Genomic DNA, 25,719 nt, shown 5'->3' on the forward strand with positions numbered 1-25,719 from the left:
TAGAAGGTAGTGAAGCCAAGCAGCTGGGATCACTTGCTAGAGAAGAGGGAATTGACAAAGCAATTGCAAGAGAGAAAAAGTCCATCAGTCTTTGGAGGCGGCTCTTGGCAGCTGTGAAAGAAAGGTTTCCATACAAGGATGTTATGAGTCGTTCGGCCAAGTGGACTACTTTAGACAAAGGCATCCAGTCTCTGAGGGAATCAGCCATCGTAGAGATGATCTATCACATCAAGCCAAATAACGGGGATGTACCCATAGACCCAGATGAAGTCGAATGTACGCGACCCATGTGGCAAAAACTAACACGGAATGCACCGTCATCATATGCCCATTCACTGGCAACAGTAACCTGGAATGATATAGTACCACTAACAGTGGATGAAATGATTCATAAACTCCGAGAGTTCGAAGACAACCTCACCCCTTCCATCATCTCAGTTGTGGAAAAACTGTCCCAGGATCTCAGACAATTGAGGGACGATCTCTCTGATTTTTCCAGCTCCTCACGTGTACCAACACACGTCTCAGCTATTAACAAAAGGCGTCCTATTCTTCGAGAGAGAAGATACAGGAGGTATACACCACAGGCCACCCTATGGTTTTATCTGCAGGATCACGGAGAAGACATGACAAAGTGGGATGGAAAACCTACTTCAGCTTTGGAGGAACGGGTGGGCGAATTGAAGAGGGGAGCAAGGCCCAAGACTCATCATCCCATGAGAGCTGCGGCTTCAGTCTCTGGTGAGCAGGCCCCCAGATGGAGTGGAAGAGCTGACTTTACTCCAGCTCCTGTGATAACGAAGAATAATCCCTTTCAATATGACTTAAGTGTTCAAAGTCGTGATAACTATTAGAGGGGCCCCACCTCCAGCCAGGTGGAGGTAGGGGATAATCGGATTTACTGGACTGTGTGGGTCAAATGGCCTGGCACATCAGTCCCACAGAAGTATAAGGCTTTAGTAGATACCGGTGCACAGTGTACCCTGATGCCGTCAAGCTGTCAAGGGGTAGAACCCATCTATATTTCTGGAGTGACAGGAGGATCCCAAGAGTTGACTGTACTGGAGGCTGAAATCAGCCTGACTGGGAGGAAATGGCAAAAGCACCCCATTGTGACTGGTCCAGAGGCTCCATGCATCCTTGGAATAGACTACCTCAGGAGAGGTACCGAAAAGGGTACCGATGGGCTTTTGGTATTGCTGCTTTGGAGACTAAGGAAATTGAGCAGCTGTCCACCTTGCCTGGTCTCTCAGAGGATCCTTCTGTTGTGGGGTTGCTGAAAGTCGAAGAACAACAAGTGCCAATCGCGACCACAACAGTGCACTGGCAGCAATATCGCACCAGCCGAGACTCCCTGATTCCTATCCATCAGGTGATTCATAGACTGGAGAGTCAGGGAGTGATCGGCAGGACCCATCAGTAAACAAGGCATACTGATTTTCACTTTCTGACAGTTTGTTATATGGTGGGGCCTCTTCAGCACGCATCACCTCCTCCTCTGGTGACATTCCAAAATCTTTGCCCTCTGGCCAGTCCATGATGACTTCTAGAATGCCGCCTGGACAAGTTCCTGTGTGATGTACTGTAGGTTACCCTGCTCTTGCAGGGGGGTTGGACTAGATGATCTTTTTAGGTCCCTTCCAACCCTTGGGATTCTGTGATTCTGTGATTCTGTGACGACTGGGATTTCCTATTCGAGTTCATTGTGTAATTAGTGCAGTCCATTTACTCCATGTAGCATCAGTTGCATGATGTGTAGAGGAGACCCTGCCTTTGAACATCCAGCCCAGTACGGGCAACCGGGGTGCCAGGAGGAGCTGTGCTTCAGTGCCAATCACTTCCGAAGCAGCTCGAACCCCTTCATAGGCTGCCAGTATCTCTTTCTCAGTTGGGGTATAGCTGGCCTCAGATCCTTTGTACCCCTGACTCCAAAAGCCGAGGGGTCGACCTCGAGTCTCCCCTGGAGCTTTCTGCCAGAGGCTCCAGGTAGGACCATTTTCCCCAGCTGCGGTGTACAGTACATTTTTAACATCTGGCCATGTCCGGACTGATCTGAAGGCTACTGCATGAACTATCTCGCATTTAATTTGCTCAAAGGCTTGTTGTTGCTCAGGACCCCATTTAAAATCATTCTTCTTTCAGGTCACATGATAGAGAGGGCTTACAATCGAACTGTAATTTGGGATGTGCATTCTCCAGAACCCCACAGCACCCAAGAAAGCTTGTGTTTCTTTCTTATTAGTTGGTGGAGACATTGCTGTTATCTTGTTGATCACATCTGTGGGGATCTGTGCAAGCTAATTGGAATAAACTGTGAAAAAAAAGACTGTAGATGCTGTACCTCTGATTTGGAGCTGAAGGATTTTTATTTTGCATAGAACTTTTTGTTTATTTTCTTGGCCATTGAAAGGTTGAATGGTGACCCTAAGTATCTGAGTGGGAAAAAAAAAAAAAAAGGAACAGGAATATTTTAATATAAAAAAGTAGAAAATAGAAAAGCCTTTCTTAAGTAGTAAATATTAGAAGTTTAGAAAAAGCATATGTTACAATGAGATTATTATTCTTTCCAGGTTCTTCTATATTGCAAATTCTAAACTGTTTCCACAATAGTCACCTCAGGTCATTGCTTTCATTATAGCATCAAGGTAAGAGTCAAGGATTTTTAAGTAACAGGCACAGCACTAAACGCACTGTTTTTTTCTCAGCAGCCCGGTGGTTAGCCACCCCAACAATTAATCTCTAACAGTTAAACAAATCACTCTCTGCTCAATGACATAATTCCCAGAAATCCTTAACCAACCCCACTAACGAAAAATAAAAGTATTGTACTTGTTTTGACATTTTACTATGTGAGTTCATTGAAATTCATGAAGCTACGCTAGTGTGAAAGTCAGCTTTTCCTGAAAATAATTGAATTCTTGTAACAGCAGAGTATGCAAGAGGGCAAGGAAAATCGGTTGTACAAACAGCAAGTATAGAGAGTAGCTGCATTCACTGCACGGAGCAACAGATGGCGATATTTTCTTAGATGTTAGGAGAGTTAAAGACAATCCAAAACAATTATCATACATTGGTAGTTATTTCAATCGAGCATAAAAGGGTTTTTTTTCCAGAAAGTCAATAGATATGTCAGTTAAGGATAAATGTTAATTTTAGAAGAAGATTACACTGTAAAAAACCCTCTTTTACATATCCAGAATTTAAATATGGAAACATCCTAAAGCCTTTCCCTGCTAAGGTGACTCTCTGAGTTTACTGCATGGCCTTTGAGCCCAGAAGATGATATTATGTGAAAGAATACCAGAAAAAGACGGTCCCCAAGTAGCATTGTTAGTACAAGGGGTTTTACCTGTTTATAAAAGATGCAGCACACAGGTCTGTGAAAGGTGAAGAGGCTCATTTTGCGACTTGCTGAAAAAGGCTCCATAAATTTCCTGTGCACCAACTGCACATGTACCTGGCCTTTGCATGTGAATGTGAGGCGACAGCTCTTAACGAAATGAAAGACCTTGGCCTGATTGCCCAGCCCTCAGAGTGCCCATAGAAACACATGGGAAGCCATGAGACCGTGACTTTCTCCAGTTTTCACTGACAGGTGCCCATGGGAATTGCCATAATTTCTGCTGGCTTGTCCATAAAGCACGCCAACTGGGAGATCAATCTGTTAGCCAGTTTTTCTCTAGTATTTAAAATTTATAAAAAGCAAGCTTCTCCTGTCTCTAACGTAGAGAGGTTAGTAAATCATACATGGGACTATACCTGCCCCACAGCCAACTGCCTACCACATCAGAAACTGATGACTTCTAGCTCCTAGAAAAGGAATATTCACACATTAGCATGCTATTAGTGGAGTAAAAAGAAATATATAAATACATATGTACAAAAATTAAACCTTAGATGAAATCTTGAGTGTACCATAGAGAGCAAAAAACCTGCCATTAACTGTAGAATACATATTTCACCATTTTACATAAGACATAGATAAACATTTTCTTTTTCTTTTGTATTTTTTTTAAGTAATTCATATAGAAAGTCAAACCATAAAACAGATTCTTGTTTTCTAAATTTATAATAGTCCTGATAAGAAAACATTGGTGGATTTGATGATATGATGGGTCCCCAAAAGACGAGAATGAAGAATCACTTGAAGATGATGAACTTCTAAAAATCAAAAGACAATGATAGCTTTATATTTTCTTTGGAATATTTTCCCATTCATTTCCCCTTCCTCTGTTTTTTCTGTTTTTCTTTGTAAATCCAATCCTCCTATTCTGTCTCCTTGTCCATAAGTGTGCATTATACTTACTTTTCTGATTTAGTTCTCATGAGGAATTTAGAAACCTGAGCCATAAAAAGTAGACACTCTGAAGACTAATGTTTGTATGCAACACTCAATATTTTAAGTTCACATAGCATTTTATCAACCTGAAATTCAGCTGCTTATTCAAACCTCAACCAAAGCTCTCTGCAGGTTTTTAAAAAGTGCAACTCAGCAGTTTGAGCTGAGAGGCCAGCATATTATAAACCATATCTTCCCAGGCCCTGGTTTTGGGAGTGTGGGAGTCTGACCTGGGTGTTAGGACCGAGGTTACATTAGTGGAAAAGTCAGTGGACAACAGCAGTCACACTGGCTGTGGAAGGAGAATGACAACTGAAAGCATTCTGTTGGCTCATGTTTTAAAGGCTCAGTGTAATTCATGCAAACTCTTTTTAGTATTTGTTAGAAAATAAATGAAACTTTACAGATGGTTGTCCAGCTGTCCTTTATTGTGTTTGAGAAATAATTGGGTTTAATGTCTTAATAGGGCCTCAGTTTTCTTCTGTCATTTCCTTACTTTATTGGGCGCTATTTCCTGCAAAGAATCTTGCAAATGAATTTGAAAAAAAAGCTAATGTGCTGGTCTAATGACAAATTGCTTTCAAGAGTGATCTCAAGGAACTTTCTTTCCATCCAGCAAATGAATCATAGTCATTCAATAGGGGACTGTTGAATAGATATGTGAATTGCTCTTTCTTTAAAGCTTTCCCAACATGATATTTTAAGATATAATATAAATAATAATAATATAATATAATATAAATATAAATATTCTTAAAGAGGCTCAGATTAGTATTAATATAATACACCCAGATACTGTGTCCTTCAAAAACAGAGGAAACATCAGCATGTATGTACCATTTGCCTTTAATCACAGAGACAGACTGAACATGCTCGAAATGCCAATAGTTTTATAGATTGATGTGCAGTTTTCTACTCTTTTTCTTTACTTCTTTCCCTTTAGAGATGACATCCACAGCAGCAGTATGACAGAGGATGCATTAAATCAGTTAGTGGACCCATGAAAAGAGAAACTCCATCTTTCTGCAGGAACAACACAAATTCAGAGTAGGTTTCTTGAGCAGAGAAAGGTGTCTGATTCCCACAGCAGCATTCCCTGTGCATCTCCTATTAATCAAAACAAGTCTGCAGTACCGATGCTTTGTATGTCGAGGACCATATTTTCAAGTCATTCTATACATTTCTGCTAAACTAACTCTTCAGCTCATCTTGTGCAACTATTTCGCATAAAAACTAAATTAGAAGAAAACTCAGCAAAGTTCACTTTTTTCATACTAATTTATTAATTCTAATAAGAAAATGTTTTTGCCTTCCTAAACCCCTTTTAATTCTTACCCTCTCCAAAACAGAACCATGTGCTCTTTTTGTTTTCCTTCTGTAGGATCCAGCATCCTTTTGTCTTCACGTCAAATTTTTCTTTTTCAAAGATAATGTTCTATGGCTGTTAGTAACAAAAATACTTGGTTATGAGCTGGCTGCAACTGTATGTATGAACTGTACCACAACGGAATTGCTACTGCAATTACACTGTAGACACAGTTTGTGTTTAGCAAGGCAAGTTTCTGTGTGTTATAAAATCGTTTAGGTAAGACCTAAACATTATGGTCATCAAGTCCAACCATTATACCCACATACTGGTGGCTTTTTTTTTGAGAAACTAAGTATGGTTGTGTTGCTCTTACAGTTAATGTTAGTATAAATGAATGTTAATAAAAACATTTGTACATTTGGAATGTACAAATAGCACTAATAAAAATGTAAAAATGTTTTCTTGTTCACATTAGGCAGAAGCAGCTGTAATTTGTGTGTTATCAGGATGTAAAGAACAGGTTAAAGTAGTTTTTCTCATGTTAATATGGGAAATGATGCCACCTTTTCAAGCAGTTAAGGGCAGTCTAAGTATTCATTACTCAGAGACCAGGGGGTATTGTTTTGCTGGTAAAAGGTGGTGATTCCTTTGGCATCACTTGGTTTTGCATTTGGGTTTCATTTTCTTCACCTTATCCAGTGTCTTTATGTCCAGCCACAAGGGTTTTTTCATTTTTTCCCTTGCAGTTCTCTCCTCCATCCAGCTTAGTGAAAATAAATGAACAATTGAGGTGACAGGGAGTGGGGGTTAACTGCTGGCTGGGGTCAACCTACAACAATGTATTTAGTACCGCAGAATAATATAAACCTGTCCTACTTACTTACGTCCTCCACATCCTTTAGACTCGCTTAGATTTAACTCTGAACTTGTCCTGAAGGAGCAGGTTGCGTTTTGCAAAACACTAATAATTTTATGGGATTGCCCAGGAACAGACCCAGTTATTGCAAATGTATCTTTCACTAATTTTAAGTTGTTTCTTGGTGTCTGTTTGTGTCTCATCCATCAAGTCCACCTCCTGATTCCTCATCGTAATCACTGATTTCATATATTTAAAAATAATCTCTTAAATGAGAACTCACAGTAAACTAACTCAGGGATGTCTATCTAAATATTAAGCAACTTCTCAGAACAATGAATTGTCTGATACTTTTCAACAGAACATTAGAATGCTAGAGAGAGTATTCAGTATGGCAGCTAAAGCAGGGATAATTACTATAAAAAACATGTCAATCATGCATGCTTCTCCTTCTTCTTTAAATAGAGAGACAGATATTGAGCTGAGAAGAAAAGCATTAGAACATCTAGTTCTGAATGTCTACAAGGTGACAAACCCACAGAATTTAACTTCTCTTCAATGATAGCCCATGACAGCATCATGGGTTGTGAATGAGCAATGGAAATATTCAGAGGTGAAGTGTGTAGGAAAAGGTGCTGAGGAATGACTGTAATGGACATTGCAGGTAAAAAGACAATCTCAAGAAGTCTCAGTTAACTCTTATTTTTGTGTGAAATAGTGTGTAGATTATTTTTCATACAGCTACAGTATTTTGTTATGGAGCTAAATAAATATTAGATGCTTAAAACTATCTTTAAAAATATTTTACATTGATTTTCACGTAGTTACATGTTTATTTTTATATTTTAATAAGCTCTTTTTAGTTTAATTTTGTCTGTAAAAGTAGGTCTAAGAATGAATTGCACTGTATACATAGACATTACTTTGAAACGTTTATGAAAAGTTGAAGGGGATATACCTATAAGCCCAGAACTCTATACCATCTAAAACAATGATGTGCCTAATTTGAGAGCATAATTAACGTCACTGTACGTACAAATTGTACTAGTTGCTGCCCAACTGACCATTACTTTTACAAATTCTTAATTTATGTACACAACTGCAGTCATCGCACAAGTTAATTAAATGATATTGCAAAGCAGACTTAGTGTAAAGGTTATATTAAATAAATATCAGGCTACTTAAAAAGTATTAATTGATCAGCATTGCAGGCAAGATTATCTACATTTCAGAATAAGCTTCTGCAGTATTTTCATGATATTACTGTTAATGATTTTTATTGCGTACTTGATACATCTGTGAGTTTGTAAAGATTAATTATTCTTAATACCATTAAAATAATTGGAACGGAAGGAGAGGCTATTGGGATTGTAAATCCATTTTATAGACTAGTCAATTGAAAGAGTAGGAAAAATGAAATCAAGATTTGAGATTAGCTCAAAGATATAACAAATAAAACGTAAAGGAATTTCAATATAAATTTACTATTATATTTATATAACTATAATAGTAATTAATTATTAGATGGATGTCAGTCATGTGAATTCAGATCAGAATCACAACTATCCCCAAATATCAATGGGTTTATGGAAAGTTTTGAAACTGAAGTAATGCAATTGATGCCAGGAATTAGATACACAAACAGGGGGCTCAGAAGTTAGCAACTTGCTCCCTGCTTCACACAATACTAATTAACTAATTACTCTTAAAACAGCATGAACAGACAGTACTGGAGAGGAGAGACCAGAACTTAAGTTGTCCATTTTTCCTAATACATAATTGATACGCGCAAGAAGAAAAGTCTCTTTTGGAGTTTGTCTTTTTGCCCTCAATTGTTTTAAACATGTTTTCACAGAGGGCGATGAAGTTTCTGACCAGCTGTGCTGTAGCTGATACTATAAAATCCTCCTGAGTGTGGGAAAACCAGAATCTGCCCCCTGACTACTCGACTCTTTTAACTGTTAAGATACCATGTAAAAATAGAGGATGGAAAACATCAGCTGTGTTTTTGAGTAAAAGTAGTGCTTTGACTAAAAAAAAGCACTCTCAAATGGTGCTCTGCTGTCTCATATGGACTCTGCTGTCCATTTCTGAAAAGCCTGCTCAAATGCACAAAACTAGGACCTGCTAGGTTTGACCTGGAAATTAGATATTATCTCAGGACTGAAGAAAGCCAAAGGGGAAGTCACTTCCATGCACATAGTGAAGCCTAATTGTAGGGACTTCAGAGGAAAAAAATCAGCCTTAAAGAAATACACTGAATTAGATCAAGGACCTGCAAAGTGAAGTACCCAGTAAAAAGTATGTCACTTTCTTGGTTTATGGGTGACTTCCTTGATTTTCAGTGCCTTCCATTTTCAATCCCTTTTTAATGTACCAAAACAAGTATCTCGATATTGTCCATGATTTCTGTTGAATTGCAGTGGCAGTTGCACACGTGAATTCCTCGTGTAACTGAAAATCTCCACTAAAAGTTATTTTCTAACCCACCAAGCTATTTTTGCTCCATAGTGCTTAGATCCATGCCTACCTCATTGCTATTTTTTTTCTTTTCTTCATTTCTCTTCCAGTTCATAACCAATATTCATTCTTCCTTCGTCCATCTTTAAGCAACCTTTACCTTGTTGCAGCTGTATTCTCACTCTCAAATAATCAACACTATTTACTTCTCATAAAAAGGATAAAATTCAATAAAAGGTGATAATGACAGGATGATTATGTGGTAGTTATTGCTCTGTAGGTATAGCTGGTAATCATAGGGATTCCTGACATATCATTCTTTCTTCAAAAACTGCCAACTGCCAATATCACTTCTTTTTTTATGATTTTCCTAGCAAAACCAAATCATTGGGCTAAGAATGTATGCACTTCAGCTAATTTCAATGAGCAGCATAAATGCTAGCATGCTGCTTGGGGAATTAATAGAGGGGAATGAAGATAAAACAGAGGTATGTCTTTCACAAGGCAATGATGATGGAAAGAATTGTGATTCACTGTATCAAATATAAATTCAAAGAAAGAGGGAAATCTAGAAAGGGAAACCCAAAAAAGTGTTGACAAGAAACACATTAAAACCCATGGAGAAAAAAAATTAATCTCTCTTTTTTATTTTAGAATGTCAAAAAGTTTGTCTGGCATTTGTACTACTTCATTTGTACTGGCATTTGGTACTACTTCAAAGAAAAATGGCAGTGCCATTTTCAAATTGGGAAGTTAACATCTTGCATGCTTTGAATGGTTTTAAGTGTTCTTCTGTGTATGAATAGGCAACAGATCCTACAGATAATAAAAGCACAGGGGCAGTGCTTTATTCCACGGAAAAAATTTTTCGCTTGTGTTTCAAATGCAAATTTTCTCACTTACTAAAAAAGCTACTGAGATGCCTTAATATTGTGTATTATTAAATTTTGAATTCTAGCTAATTTTAAAATTAATTTCTCAATTAGACATGAATTCCTGTACTGAGGTTCTTTAAGACTTCAGATTAAATTGATTGTATTAGGATTAATAGACTGTAACTTGGTTACTTGAAAGAGTCTCTGTTCTTTGTATGCCTTGTTATAGCACAAAGAATAACATTTTAAGTTGAGGACATATTGACTTGCCTTGGATTTTCTCTTAAAACATCCTATCAGAGCTATCTAAGATGTCTGACCAAATCCTGGAATTTGTGTGATTAACAGAAGATCCAAAATTTTTCTTTGGAGTCTATGTAATGCAAATTTGGGTTATCATTTGGGTAGTTAATTTTTGGATCTACTAACTTGTGTACTTAAGCATTTTTAAATTTTCTTTGTGATAAGCATAATGTGAGGAAAAGCAGATTTGAACAATTAATTCCTGACACTTCTCATTTATTTTAAATCTTCAATTTCATTGTTCATATAACAGTATCACTATAGAAATTGTTAAAGTAAAAACATTGTGATTCAGAAACAAGTATAAAAAATTAGCTCTGGTGAAGCTACAGAGAACTTAGAGCTTTTAAATCTGATTGTGATGTTAATTTTTTTAAGTTTCATTAACATAGTAAAGTATGAAATATTAAAATTTTTAATGCTTTGCATATGGACATACTATTCTGTGTCACAGAGTTCTAGCCGTAACGGAACTCTGAATTTAATGCCAACAAAATTACAGATTTAAAAGCTGCCATCTTCATACTATAAATAACCACTGCTGTCACTGAAAAGTAGTAGATGAATAAATAAGTCTTTTAACCTCCCTGTTGTTAAAGCCAAGATTTGAAAACAATGTTTATCTAGCACTGTAATATCAAATGTTTAAAAGAAAAATCCCACCAACAAGAAAACATCATTTGGGAATTACTGCACATTATAGTTCTGTCTTTTATCGATTGACAGAAAGGTAAGGTAGTAGTCTTAGTAGCTTGTTCTTGCTGTTAATGCACAAAACCCGCATATCGTGTTTGAATTAAGGTTGCTATGTACATCAGAGGGAAAATTCAGCTCCATTGAAATGCACGGGATATTCAAAACATAAAAAACCCACAGAACTTAAAGGATTTGGGTACCAGTAATGGTTTTCTTATACTGTAGAACAGACACAAATAGTCTATATGGAACAAGAACATACTGTGGGAAAGACACTATATAATTCATAGGCACGCTATCTTCCCCTAATGAAATCATAGAATCAGAATACTTAGGACTGGAAAGGACCTTAAGATCATCTAGTTCCAAACACCCTGCCATGTGCAAGGACACCTCACACTAAACCATGTCACCCAAGGCTCTGTCCAACCTGGCCTTGAACACTGCCAGGGATGGAGCATCCACAGCTTCCCTGGGCAAACCATTCCAGTGCCTCACCACCCTCACAGTAAAGAACTTCCTCTTTATATGCAATCTAAACTTCCCCTTTTTAAGATTTAACCCATTACCCCTTCTCCTATCACTACAGTCCCTGATGAACAGTCCATCCACAGCATCCCTATTGCCCCTCTTCAGATACTGGAAGGCTGCTATGAGGTCTCCACGCAGCCTTCTCTTCTCCAGGCTGAACAGCCCCAACTTTCTCAGCCTGTCTTCATACAGGAGGTGCTCCAGTCCCCTGATCATCCTCGTGGCCCTCCTCTGGACTTCTCCCAACAGTTCCATGTACTTCTTATGTTGAGGACACCAGAACTGCACACAATACTCCAAGTGAGGTCTCACGAGAGCAGAGTAGAGGGGCAGGATCTACTCCTTCGACCTGCTGGTCATGCTCCTTTCGATGCAGCCCCGGATATGGTTGTCTTTCTGGGCTGCGAGCACACACTGAAGCCGGCTCATGTTCATTTCTCATCGACCAGCACCCCCAAGTCCTTCTCTGCAGGGCCGCTCTGAATCTCTTCTCCGCCCAACCTGTAGCTGTGTCTGGGACTGTTCCAACCCAGGTGTAGGACCTTGCACTTGTCATGGTTAAACTTCATGAGGTTGGCATCAGCCCACCTCACAAGCGCCTCAAGGTCCCTCTGGGTGGAATTCCTTCTCTCCAGCGTATCAACTGAACCACAGAGCTTGGTGTCATCGGCAAACTTGCTGAGAGTGCACTCAATCCCACTGTCCATGTCACTGACAAAGATGTTAAACAAGACCGGTCCCAACACCAATCCCTGAGGGACACCACTCGTTACTGGTCTCCAGCCAGACATTGAGCCATTGACCACAACTCTTTGCATGTGGCCATCCAGCCGGTTCTTTATCCACTGAGTGGTCCACCTGTCTGTCCTGGGTTTACCAGGAGCCGTTTTGCTCCTTCTTAGTAACTGGTGCAAGCTCTGTGTTTTGACTTCCAGCCTGGGCAGAGAGCTGATAATACCGATTGTTTTTAATTGTTGCTAAGTAATGTTTATTCTGGCCAAGGACTCTGTGAGTCTCATGCTCTGCTGGGGACGAGGGAGGCCGGGAGGAAGCAGAGACAGGACACCTGACCCAAACTAGCCAAAGAGGTATTCCATACCATAGCACGTCATGCCCGGAGGGGGAACTGGAAGTTACCCGGAAGGGGCAGGCTCTGGCTCTTCAGGGGGGTCGAACTCGTTCGGCGGTGGTATCGTATTCTCTTGTTATTTTCTCTTATCAATATTATCATTTGTGGTAGCAGCAGTGGTTTGTTTTATACCTTAGTTACTGGGCTGTTCTTATCTCAACCCGTGGGAGTTACATTCTCCTGATTTTCCTCCCCATCCCTCCGGGAGTGGGGAGGGTCGGGGGGGGGTGAGTGGACGACCTGTGTGGATTGGTTTAAACCACGACACTGTCAAATTGATATCTCTCCAATTTATAGACAAGGATGTCATGCAGGACAGTGTTGAACACTTTGCACAAGTCCAAGTAGATGACATCAGCTGCTCTACCCCTGCTCATCAGTTCTGTAGCCCCACCATAGAAAGCCACCAAATTGGTCAGGCAGGATTTCCCCTTAATGAAGCCATGCTGGCTGTCACCAAGCACCTCGTTGTTTTTCATGTGCCTTAGCATGCCTTGCAGGAGAATGTGCTCCAAGATTTTGCCAGGCACAGAGGTAAGACTGACTGGTCTGTAATTCCCTGGGTCATCCATTTTCCCCTTCTTGAAAATGGGCGTTATATTTCCCTTTTTCCAGTTGTTGGGAATTTCACCTACCTGCCATGATTTTTCAAATATGACAAACAGCATCTTAGCAACTTCATTCGCCAGCTCCTTCAGGACCCACGGATGGATTTTCTCAGTCCCGTGGACTTGTGTGCGTTCAGGTTCTTAAGATGGTCTTGAACCAGATCCTTTTGTACAGTGGGTCCAAGGTCTTAATTCTCACAGCCCCTGTGTCTGCCTTCCAAGACTTGTTATCTTTCACATCTCTAGCCAAGTTTAATTCTAACTGGGCCTTAGCTTTCCTAACCTGGTCCCTAGCTTCCAGGACAACATCCCTGTGTTCTTCCCACGCTGCCTGTCCTTGCTTCCACCTTTTATAAGCCTCTTTCTAACCTCAAAGTTTCCTCAGCAGCTCCTTATTCATCCAAGGTGGTCTCCTGGCCCTCCTGCTGCACTTCCTTCTGGTCAGGACGCAACACTTCTGAGCTTGTAGCAGATGAGCCTTGAATATCAACCAAGAGTCTTGGGGCCCCCTGCCTTCTAGGGCTATATCCCATGGAACCTTACTAAGCAGGTTCCTGAAGAGGTCAAAGTCTGTTCTCTTGAAGTCCAGGGCAGTGAGCTTGCTGCACGCTCTTCTCACTGTCCTGAGGATCTCAAACTCTACCATCTCATGATCGCTGCAACCAAGGCTGCCCTGGAGTGTCACATTTCCAACCAGCCCTTCCCTGTTGGTGAGCACGAGGTCAAGCATGGCACCTCTCCTTGTCGGCTCCTCTATTACTTGCAGAAGGAAGCTGTCTTCACACAATCCACTATTTTGTGCCAGAACAGACCTATTCCGAAATTCCAATGCTCTCTTACTGAAAGGATATGTGCTGGAGTGTTGAAAGGTGTTGCTAAAATGTTGCCCTTTACGTGAGGTAAGCAAGAATGTGTGGTTCGTGTGTCACTGTGGACATGGGGTCATTAGCGAGCTGTGACTTGGTGGTAGGGAAGCGTATGTAATGCTGACACTATTCAGTTTCTATTTTCTTGCTCTTTTTTGCTTTTGTACTAAGTACAATATAGCCAGAATAAACAAAACAGATGGACAATAAAGTGACTGTTTTGGAGGTAAATACAACGGTTCCTTTTCTAAGATAATTAAGAATGATTCAGGCTCATGTATATCAGAGAAATCCAGCATCCTGAGGCCATCCACAGGCATGAAGAACAAAATGGCTGAATAGATTTATGGAGAATATGAAAAGAAAAGGTAACTCTTCTCCTTTATTAAAGGTCCTTGCTGTTGTCAATTCTTCAGCAGTTTCCTAGACAGGTTTAATAATTTCCAGAATTTCCTAGTCTTTTATAAAGTAATTTCAGATTTGTCAAAGACCATCTTCATCTGAAAAACTAAGATGCATGACCTAAACAAAATCCACTCTCAAGGCCCCTCGATTGTTTCAGAAAACATTACTGAAGGCATATATCAAAAGGCAGTCTTCTATTCTAGTCCTAATCTTTAAAATATATATATCTTTTGTTTTTGTCTACGAAGAGTTATAGAAATATTTTTTTCCTGTTATTAACCTAACAATTATAAAACCTTAGAAAGAAAATAAGACTTTGACTATACCGGATTAAAAAAATTGGCTTTCTGTAACTTTAATTTAGATGGGTTTCAGTAAAAATCTCACAAAGGTTGTTTACCCACATTTTCTCTTCTAATCCTTTAAGATTTCAGTGGTTCACCTTCTTTATCTTCCAGCAGTAATGGTTCAGACTTGACAATATTTGCATTCCCATAAACAGCTGAGTTTTAGTACAAAGACCTGTTTTAAACATCTAGAGAGGGGGGCATTTTGCACATCTTACTGGTTTTCCTTCATGGGCCATTCTGCAATGTTAACACCTACCTTTGTGGTATTTTTAAAAAATTATTATTGTTATTATCATTAATAATCATGTCTCTGATGTAAGTATTACAGCTCAAACTTTTAGTTAAATTGTGATTTATTAACATCCTATGTATGAGCAAAAAATGAAATGAAGTATAGGTAGTTTTAAGTAAAGTAGTGAGATCAGGATAAATTCTGATCTAGCATGTTATAAACTTTGTCTTTGCTTCCCTGAAAAAAGAAGAGAAGCAAGAATGAAAAGAGTGGAAATAAAATTCACTGTTCTCCTTGATGTCATGAGGCATTAAGGATAACATTATAGCTGATTCTTTGCATACATCCTAAGAAAGCTCTAAGGGATCTGAGTTTCCTGTGGAGAATGTTTTGGCTGATGGTAGGTATTCACTGTGCATCCTTCCTCCTCTGTACAGTATAGAAAGAAAAGATGGGGCTGGAACTGCTCTTGTGTTAGATGTCTGGCCTGTGTGTATGTGGCTGCTCCTGGGAATGGAAGAACAAGGAGTAATGATAGCTTTTCCTGAGGGGAAACTCTGAGGTCTGTCTCATCTACCCTATGTTCATTTTTATGTAATTTTTAGGAAGGCAATATACCTGAGTCCTTTATTTGTTCATCAGGTTGGATTGAAATTAGCCATCAGATCTGAAAGATGTTATGGGGAGGACCAACAGACAGAAAACCAAACCTACTGCTCTTGCATAAGCCTGATTTCCATAGCTAGCGAGGCTGATTTTCTGATAATTGTTGTTTGTAAGAGTAAGAGCTGTAAGCAGTGGGTATATGTTAACAAGATGGCATAATACCCTCTTAACTGCCTTGCAGAAGTGTGTAATACCAGAAAGGTAAATGTGATAAAAGTATTAAAATAATTGCAGATATTTTCTTTCTTCACTTTCAAATATTTTTTGTACATCTGTATTATTTCAGGAACTTCTTTTGGATAAATTCGATTATTTTTCACTTTTCCTCCTTTTAAAAGTTACTTTCTGTAATAGCTATAATTATATTAACTGACTTGTATATATCAGACTAAAACCTGATCAGTGTAAATAAATTGATTAGTATAAATCCACATGCAGTCATGATAAATATGAATTATAAAAATACTGTATGTATTTTATGATATATTTGAAAAAAGGGAAATTTATTAATCTAGGGAAAAAAAGAATTTTTGACTGATCAAGATACCACAAAACTCAAAAAGAGAAAGCTACACGGTTGACACCAAAACGCATTCCATAATGCACTGTTATTTGTATATTAGGATTTTTTGTTGTAGGGTATTATGTTGTATAGGTATTTTTGCAATTCCAAATTTCTTCATACAGTTCAGCATTCAGGCATATACGAGCCCTGACCTGGAGAAGCCTTTGTGCCATATGAAGCTCCGCCCATACTGATTTTTGACAAAAGGGATCTCTTAACAGTCACTGTAAGAATAGCACTGTCTATGTTGAGGAAACAAACTATTAAAAAGCAAATGAAATGATACATTTTCACACATATGGTGTAATGTTTGGCCTTGGTAAAAATAAGAATAGACTTCACAGGAGTCTTCATATATACATGAAGTAACTCAAGGCATCTGGCAGGCACTTAAAGTGTAGAAGGAAAAAACTCAGTGTGGAAACCCCCAGCAGTTTAAAATATATAGTTAAATGTAGCTGTGTTTAATACTGCATACCAGAATGGTTGTCATGTAATAGGTTCTCTCCTAGGACAATATTAAATAGAAAGCACAGACAACATTAAGAAAAAGTAAATTGGGGTTATTTTCAAGCAATCCCTTATCCAAAAAATATTTCTTTTAATAGTGGGAAAAGGCTTGTTTTTGGGGAGCAAGGCAGAAGTTAACCACAATTTGGAAAGAAAATAGCATACACTAGTTTTGCTTTAACATCTATACAATTGTTTAGTACATATGAAACCTTGGACTAACTCAGATACGAATATGATGCATAAGTTATTTGTTCCTTTTACACAGTCTGAAGAGAATTATATCTCTGCATTTACTAAAGCTTTATATTCCTGAATGCTTCTTTTTAGTTTTGCCTTACAAGTCACTTCTTTTAGTATTTCGGGCTCAATAACCTGAAGGATATTATATCTATTGTAGGGAAGTGGATAAGACCCCTTAAAGCTGCTACACTGGCTCACACGAGGAGTGCTATCGAGCCTGTGGTAGTGAAAGCTATGGAGGATGGACTAAAAAACTCAGGAACAAATGAAATTTATTGCAAATATACAGAATAGAGAGGTATTTATCTATAGAATCATAGAATGATTAGGGGTGGAAAGGACCTTAAGATCATCCAGTTCCAGCCCCCTGTCATGTGCAGGGACACCTTCTGCTAGACCAGGTTGCTCCAAGTCCTGTCCAGCCTGGCCTTGAACACTGCCAGGGATGGGGCATTCACAGCTTCATGGAGCAGCCTGTTCCAGTGCCTCACATACACTTTGTGTGAACCTTCTACCACATGAGAAATATTTTTCATGTTATTCAAGAACTTTATCAGATACTTTGATTTTTAAAGACTACAAAGACGTACTGATCAGATAAATTCAACAGATGGTATATTACATTATCTGTGAAGGCATTAGCAAGATACTCAAATATACATTCAATTTAGACATAAATATGTTTTAACTGATTAGAACTCAAGAACCTTTACAGAGTTGTAAAAATAGTCATATGGACATGCGCATGAATAATTACATAAAGGACAATAAAACAGGCCTTATGGTTTCAGTGCTAATAACTCCTTATGGTAACTGTCAAAACAGTGGGGGACTGTTGACTTTAGAGGCCTTAAAAATTTAAAAAGTAATTTTCATCCTTATGGATAAGCAGACAATATTTTAGCACCTGGTCATGGAAAGGGTATGCGGTCAGATCTGGAGATACCACATATGTAGTAGAACTGAGGAGGATGTTTTTTCCCTTTGGAAACATTTTAATCAAAACTGTATTGAAATTATTGAAATTACATGGATTATAAAAAACAAGCCAGCAACTGGTGCTAATAACCTTAATACTGTGTAGCTTGTTGATTTGTTATGCAGCTTGTTGATGGTGTTGACATAACGAAATAAGGCCCAAATGAAGATAACAAGTATTGCTTCAAGATCAGACTGGAGAGATCATCTAAACATATGCTGTACAGCATAGACTGTGCACAGTACATATTTCTATTTTGAATATGGAAGACAGGAAAAACAGTAATTTTTTAAATGAGCATCGTGGCAGGAATAGCTGTTTTCTTCAGTATTAGATGTGTAAAGATTTAGCTATGAAATATAAGGGAAAAAAAAATCTTAATTATAAGAAAGCAATATTTGCACCATCTGTTGGCCATAATCAGCTCCTGTATCGACTTCCTGAATATCACAGAGAAAGATGCCGTTGGCTAAGCATATGTACCTTAGGATTTTTATTTGGTTAAATATATTATATGAAAGGTTAAATGAGACTTTAAATAGCAACATTTTATGTAAAACAGTTACAAAAATTTAGAAATTATTTTATATTGTGGGATTAATTCACATGATCCAGAAAATAAGGCTGTGATAAATTAAAATTGCCTGCTAGATGAAAATAAAATTGAACAATCCAGTCACAACTCTTTTTCCACCTGATAGATCATACCTAGCCCTCAACAGCTCTCAAGGGTTGGTGAGTTCCTATAGGAAGCAGGTATGACTTTGCTGGCTGAGATATGTGCCACATCCAATGAAGTGGAACAAGAAGAAATACTTGTAGCTCTGGTCCTCCTGTGTAAATCAAGAGAATTCTCAGGATTGTCATCTTTCCTGATATTTTGACCACCTCTGTTGTTTTACACTGACAGACATGTAAATTGCTTATATTTATTTCTTCTGAGGATTTTTGAGGGTCCAGAATGATATCTATGTGTGTTTGACACAATTCATTAGTTTGACTTCGTTTAACAGTTCATGTCTAGTGCCTGTTAATAATTACTGAAAACTGTTACAGAGCAACTTTTTATTCTTTATGTAAATAAATACATGCATGTGTGTTCAGACAAAGGGTTCAAGCGTTCTCTGCTTATCCCTTTCTTGAATATGTTCCATTGGCATTGGGGGGTAATACGTGATGTTGCAAAATTGTGATGAACTATTTCTGAAGTTTGTTAAATAATGAGTTAGGTCACTTTGCAAGCCTGAACGAACTAAGCCAGAAAGTCTAAACTAGTAAAAAAGAATTGATGTATTTATGTTATTTAAAAATATTTATTTTTTAAAATGTTAGATATCTCTGTCTACATTGGTAGTTCCTGGTAGACATGGGAATACCCTCAATGATTTCTGCTAATCCTATGGTGCATGGATCACATCCAAAACATGTATTTTTTAAATTTTTTTAATCCAGACTCTCATTAACAACTGTAAGAGGTCTGCACAAGACTGAGGGCCTCAACTGAGAGTTTGCAGCATGAGGTAATATAGCACTTCTTTTACTAGAGTCTGTTCTGCTCTATCATTATGCACCACAATTTAATTTAAGATCTATTTTAAGTTGCTACATATGATACAATGCATAATGATCAACTCCATATTTTCTTTATCTGCTAGACAACTGCACCTTCCACCTAAATGCACAACAGCCTGCAAAAGCTCCTAGTACACCAGAAGGTGAACTGCACAAATCATCGGATGAAATAGAGAGCAGTATGGTTCTGTTTGTTTCTTCAGGAAAATCTTTTATGAACAGAGAAGGTAATTAATCAGATGTATCCTTCTACAAAAATTAAACAAGTTGCCAAGTCTTGCCACATGGCCAGTGCCTCTTATTGAGAAAGAATGGACTTAACTGTGGGTAAAATCCAAACCGTTTTGTCCTGCGTTCAGCAGTAGCAGTCATTTTTCTCCTTCTTCGTAGCTAGTGCAGTGCTGTGTTTTGATTTTTTGGCCTGGGAACAGTGCTGATAATGCTGATGTTTTCAGTTGCTGCTCAAATGTTTGGTCTGGCCAAGGACTTTCTGAGCCTCATGCTCTGCCAGGGAAGAGGGAAAGCTGGGAGGAAGCAGAGACAGGACACCTGACCCAAACTAGTCAAAGAGGTATTCCATACGTCATGCCCAGGATGTAACTGGGAGTTACCCGGAAGGGCTAGAGAGGACTGCAGCGTTGGATGAGGTATCGGTCGGTGCTTGGCTGGGGGGAGTGGGGTGAGTTATTGGTCGGCTGGTGTTGAGGTGTTGTATTCTCTTCCCTTGTTATTTCCTTTAGCATTATTATTATTGGTGGTAGCAGTAGTGGTTTGTGTTATACTTTAGTTACTAAACTGTTCTTATCTCAACCCGTGGGAGTTGCATTCTGTTTGATTCTCCTCTCCATCCCTCCAGGAGCAGGGGGAGGGCAAGAAGGGGGGGGAGTGAGTGAACGAGGTTTGTGGTTGGGTTTAAACCATGACACATTTTGAAGCCAGCACTTTGTCTGATTTAAAATATCAATAAGACCAATCCACTTTTGTATAAAGCTCTCATTTTTTAACAAACTCGGTTTAAAGTGATAATTTGGTTTAAACCGATGAACTCTCCAGTTTTAATTTGATCTTTCTGTTTTCCTGTAATGCTAATTTCCAAAATTGACATTTGCATGATAAAATATCCTTATTGCAAGCAGGTTTCGGGGTTTTGGCTGATGGTTTCTAAATTCCAAAATTTATATTGTCTTCAGATGGATTGTCAAAGATTATAGATGAAGGATGCTGTTCACTCTGTGATGCTTTAGCTGTTGAAAGGCAATACCACCATTCAGCAATTTGGATATTCTTGAATTATATTGAAATTTAACTTAATGGAAAAATAATGAGAAACTGAGTGGGAGCAAAGAATGCATGCTCATCATCTAAAATAAAAAATAAACAGCATAGGAATTAAATAGTAAGGGAAACAAAAATTACAACAGATTTCATTGATGTCTTATTATCTAATAAAATTAGGTATATTCCATTCAACCGATATGCCTGTGGTAATTGGCATCACCAATCGTATTTCAAAGGAGCACTGTGAATGAGTTTTACCAGAAAAGAAGAGTGACTTAATAACTGCATGTGAAGAGCACAGGCAGACTTTCCCCCTCATTTATTCAAGATTGAACATAATAACCAAGAAAAACTGATGTAGCTAACTGCTTCTGACTTCTGTAAATTGATATGGGATGGAGCTGTCATCTCCTAATCAGATTAAGTCCTTTCTTTAAACCATTTTCAGTCCAAGTTCTACCACGAGGTTTTACTTTAGCGGAAAATAAACTGCTTGGTGTTCAGCTACTAAACATTATTGATTTATAAGATGGCCAAAACATAATATTCCACTGGTAACCAAAAGTTTTAATTGTAGCATGTATTTTGCGAATGCCTTTTCACTTGCCCTGTACAAGTCATATTTCGATCCTGTCAGTATTTTGGATACTGTAAGTGAAATGGGAACCAATCTACCAGATTGCTTTAAACCTGAATTTAATATTATAGCATGCTTGTTATTTTGAATCTGTGTGATACAGGAAAACTTAGAACATAGTCATTAATAAAAAAAGACACACAGATAGATGGAAAGGTAATTTTTTCTAGGTGCCTTGTAAGGTAGCCTTTGACTGCATATGCAGCTGAAAGATCTCATACTAGGAAACACAGGAAATGCAGCAGCAGTACTTACCAATGGTCAAGAAAGTAGACTGACCTTTACTATGGTCAGAAACTTCACAGAATTCCACATTGCACTCAGACCCAATTCAAAAATTTCCACTCATCTTGAATTATCAGGGATAGTTCTCAATTATCATCTAGGGTACAAATGCAAATGAGTTCATTTACATTCCTGATGCATTACAGATGTCAGCTTTTTTCTGGGTTTACTGCTCCATACTTCAATTGGAGGACTTACACTTTTATAACTCCTTGGGTTTTCAACACCCACAGATTATAGTATTATAGTCCCCCTCATGCTAACTTAAATCTACCTAATATCCAAATAATGCTTGAATTCTAAAATCTGATTATCCCTTCCACTTCTGCAAGGGATGAAATGAACCTCTTTCAAAAGGTGATGAAAGAGCAGTAGCAATAATCTGAGCCTTTTTAGGATTCCACCAGAGCTCTGTGCAGTCAGAGGTCACCAAGATTTTGAAAATAATGGGCAAAATTAGAACAAAACATGTGAAAGTGATTTAATGTCGTCTAAGATGTTCAAACTGAAAGTCATGTTATTTGCTATGTGGATCTCCTGTGGTCCTTCTGTTGTAGCTGTTCTGCTGAGGTGATCAGTCTTTGAGAAAGGCATGAGTGACCTCCTAGGAGTCAGGGAAGGGCCAAACAGCACTGAATGCCTTTCCTCCTAAACTGGGACTGCTTTTTGACGACATTTGGGACCAAGAGCCATATCGCTTTTGCTTTTCTTTTCAAACACTTTGCATGTGAGAATACAACAATCCAGAAATTCCAAAACCCAATTTGATATATTGTAATCTTATTTAAAACGATCAGCAGACACTCTACCAGTTTGAAATTCTGATTAATTTATTTTAAATTCTATAGCAGTTTTTAGTCTGCAATCTGTAAGCTAAAACTGGATAGTTTATGTTAATATGTATTCTTGATATTTTCTTTCATCCTGTTATATTTTTATTTATATAATTCTGCATGCTGTTGGATGGAATGCAAACTCACGGCACATAATACATGCAACTCTTTATACGTTTCTATTTAAAAATGTACACATTTTAATTGTTATTCTATCATCCAAAAGCAGCAAGATCCAGCTGCCACAGATACTGTTGTTTCTCCTCCAGAGAAATATAATAGCCAGGTGTTTTGATATAGATACTTTACAGAAAATCTAAAAAAGTTATGTGGCTACTATTTTCTTCTTTTAGGTAAAAATTATTTATTCCATCACTGTGGCACATCAAGAGTAAATTTATACAGTTAATTGCTATACTTTTTACTTTAAATTAATACAGAATTAATCTCTAACAGAATTCAGAACCAGCAATTTAACATGTTTGAAATTTACCCTAGGATAAATACAATAGTACTCCCGATAATCAAAAATTTTTATTTGACTTTATTAGAAATATATTTTCCATTCTATAAAGGCAACAGATGCTTTAAAATTTTTACATGGATGATAACATTTATTCATTTTTTCAACAGACTCAAGTGAATCTAGAAGAAAATTTACTGACACTGTTTTGGAATTAAATTCATTCAGTACTAGATTAATTGTGTTCATGTCCTAGGAACCTTTATCATCTAATCTGTGATTGTGACCCTTGTAATATGTTTATTATAATGAGGTATAGGCTGCTTTCTTTTCAGTAGAAATTAAGCAATAAAACTGTCAAAACTAATACAACCCAAGACCCAAAGAAGTTCTCCAAATAAGTGAGTAAAGGAGTCTGGTATCTAGTTTTCAGATGTGTATGTGAAACTGAAGATGCACGAGAAACTTGTTTTTAATGCTCTAGTTCATTTTAAAAACATGTAAATAGGGAGTCACAGTGAGTCAGGATTAACAATCAAATCAAAACTTGACTGTTACTAACTGATTGCTCTTCCCTCATTTTCCCACCTCATCTGCAAGTAAATTGCAGGCCTGCTGAATGGGTCTCATTTAGACAGAACACTCACTTACAAATCTCATCTACTCTCTTTCTCTAGATAATTTTTTCCATAATGCTGTTTTCCAGTATGATTGAACTCGGCTAATATTTTGAGTGTAAATGAAATCTCCAAATTCTCTCTCCCTCCTCACGACACGAGCAGTGGTAATTCTGCAGAAAGGCAAGTAAGTATCTCTCATTTCTAAAGTCATAAAAGTCATCCCAGCTGCATGAAATAATTCTTCCCTTTCTCCCAGCATGGTGAGGAAGAAATCCCAGCTTACAAGGTAACATCTGTTGGTTCTCCTCATTGAGTTTCTCCAGTTTCATTAAATTTTCTGTTAACACTCTGTAATAAACAAACAAAAAGAGTAGAAATGTTTGTTATGCCCAGTTCTACAGCAACCTCATGGTTATGGGACATGTAACTGCCAAAACATCTAGTATATCATTATAGAAAAAATAGGGTTATCATAGTTCAATATTTAACAAAAAAGTTGCTTTAACTGAAGTCTGAATAATGAGATACCTGTAGTGAAATAAACAAATAAGTTTGTATTCATTCTTAAGTAAATACTTGTCAATTCACATATTTTTCCCTTATAAATGCTTTGATTTCTGCATGTGGAAATATTCCCAGTGGTTAAACCTTATATGGTTAAACCTTGACTTGGGAGCATGTTTGTCAACTACTGTAACTTTCTAACAAACCTACTAATTTCTGGAAGGCTTTTAAAAATTTGCATCAGCTATTTGAAAGCCACAAATCAGATTCAGTATTTTTAGGTGAATAAGAATTTGTGTTTTTATTAAACTTGAAAGGTACCAACATCTCTGAACTTGACAGCGTCCCATGGAAGATAGATTTCCTGCTGCTACAGAAACATTAAGGTGATCCAAAGGTAAATCAGCAGTGACAGATCAGTGACCATACTGCACACTCAGCATCCTCAAGAGAACTGTGTTTCTCTGCATATCTCATGCTTTTCTTGTCTAAAGAGTTTCTTATCCATAATTAACTTGAAGTTTTAATAACCATAAAGTGTTTATTTGCAAGGTGTTTCCAAGCAAAATAAAAAATAGCTTATGCTGTCACTGCCTCCCTTTCTGTGACTGGACTACAGGTTTAGGCAGAGTAGTATAGAAATTGAAGTCTTTGACACTTTAATGTTGTTGTAGCAGCTTCAAAACAAAATACATTGAAATCAATTTTAGAAGAAGCCAAGATATGCATTGTAATATTGTAAAATATGCAAATACAGTTCAGGAGCTTATGCTTTCTCTTATCTCTATAGACTTCATATGCTTATATTTCTACTGATAGCATAAGTCTATATTTATAAATATAAATAAGATTTAAAATTATTCATAATTTTAAAGAGACATTATGTATAGCCTTATGCCATGGCATTCTTTCTTTGGATTGTTTTATTAAGAATATGTGTGATTACTTACACAAGGGCAGAAGCTGTTTGATTTCCATACTACATCATTAGTGGTTTGGGATGTCGTGGCCACTGCTTTGTGACAGATTGCTGTGTGATTAGCCAAGCAATCAACAGCTTTCCAAGTCTGTGAATAAAGTCTCCTGTAGTTTTATCAAGCTTAGTATCAGGTTGGAAACAATATTTGTGAGAAAAGTTTGGACAGATAGAGTTGGTGGCATTATTATCACATATTTAATAGCTATGAGGCAGTCCACTGCATGTATGTAATAGCAACACGAAAACTAGTGTGTTCTCAAAGACCTGGTTTCCATAAACTTGTTAAAGAGGGTGGCTTTCTGTGTAACTGTCCTGGGTTCAACAGTAGCAGATAACACCAATGTTTTTAGTTGCTGCTCAGATGTTTGGTCTGGCCAAGGACTTTGTGAGTCTCATGCTCTGCCAGGGAGGAGGGGAGGCCGGGAGAAAGCAGAGACAGGACACCTGACCTAAACTAGCCAAAGAGGTATTCCATACCACAGCACGTCATGCCCATGATGTAACTGGGAGTTATCCGGAAGGGCTGGTTCACTGCAGGGTTGGACGAGGTATCGGTCGGTGCTCTGCTGGGGGGAGTGGGGCGAGTTATTGGTCGGCTGGTGTTGAGATGTTGTATTCTCTTCCCT

At 38.0% G+C, this 25,719-nt stretch overlaps 1 long non-coding RNA gene across 1 annotated transcript; it reads left to right on the forward strand.

Moving 5' to 3' along the window:
- Positions 1-19,602: 19,602 nt before the first annotated feature.
- LOC136017905 (uncharacterized) lies at positions 19,603-24,587 on the forward strand. The gene is made up of 3 exons (XR_010614148.1): positions 19,603-19,721; positions 23,668-23,794; positions 24,432-24,587. It is a non-coding gene; the product is annotated as an uncharacterized LOC136017905 (long non-coding RNA).
- Positions 24,588-25,719: the final 1,132 nt, after the last annotated feature.

The sequence above is a fragment of the Lathamus discolor genome, chromosome 6 (genome assembly GCF_037157495.1).
Source record: "Lathamus discolor isolate bLatDis1 chromosome 6, bLatDis1.hap1, whole genome shotgun sequence".
NCBI classification, from domain to species: domain Eukaryota; kingdom Metazoa; phylum Chordata; class Aves; order Psittaciformes; family Psittacidae; genus Lathamus; species Lathamus discolor.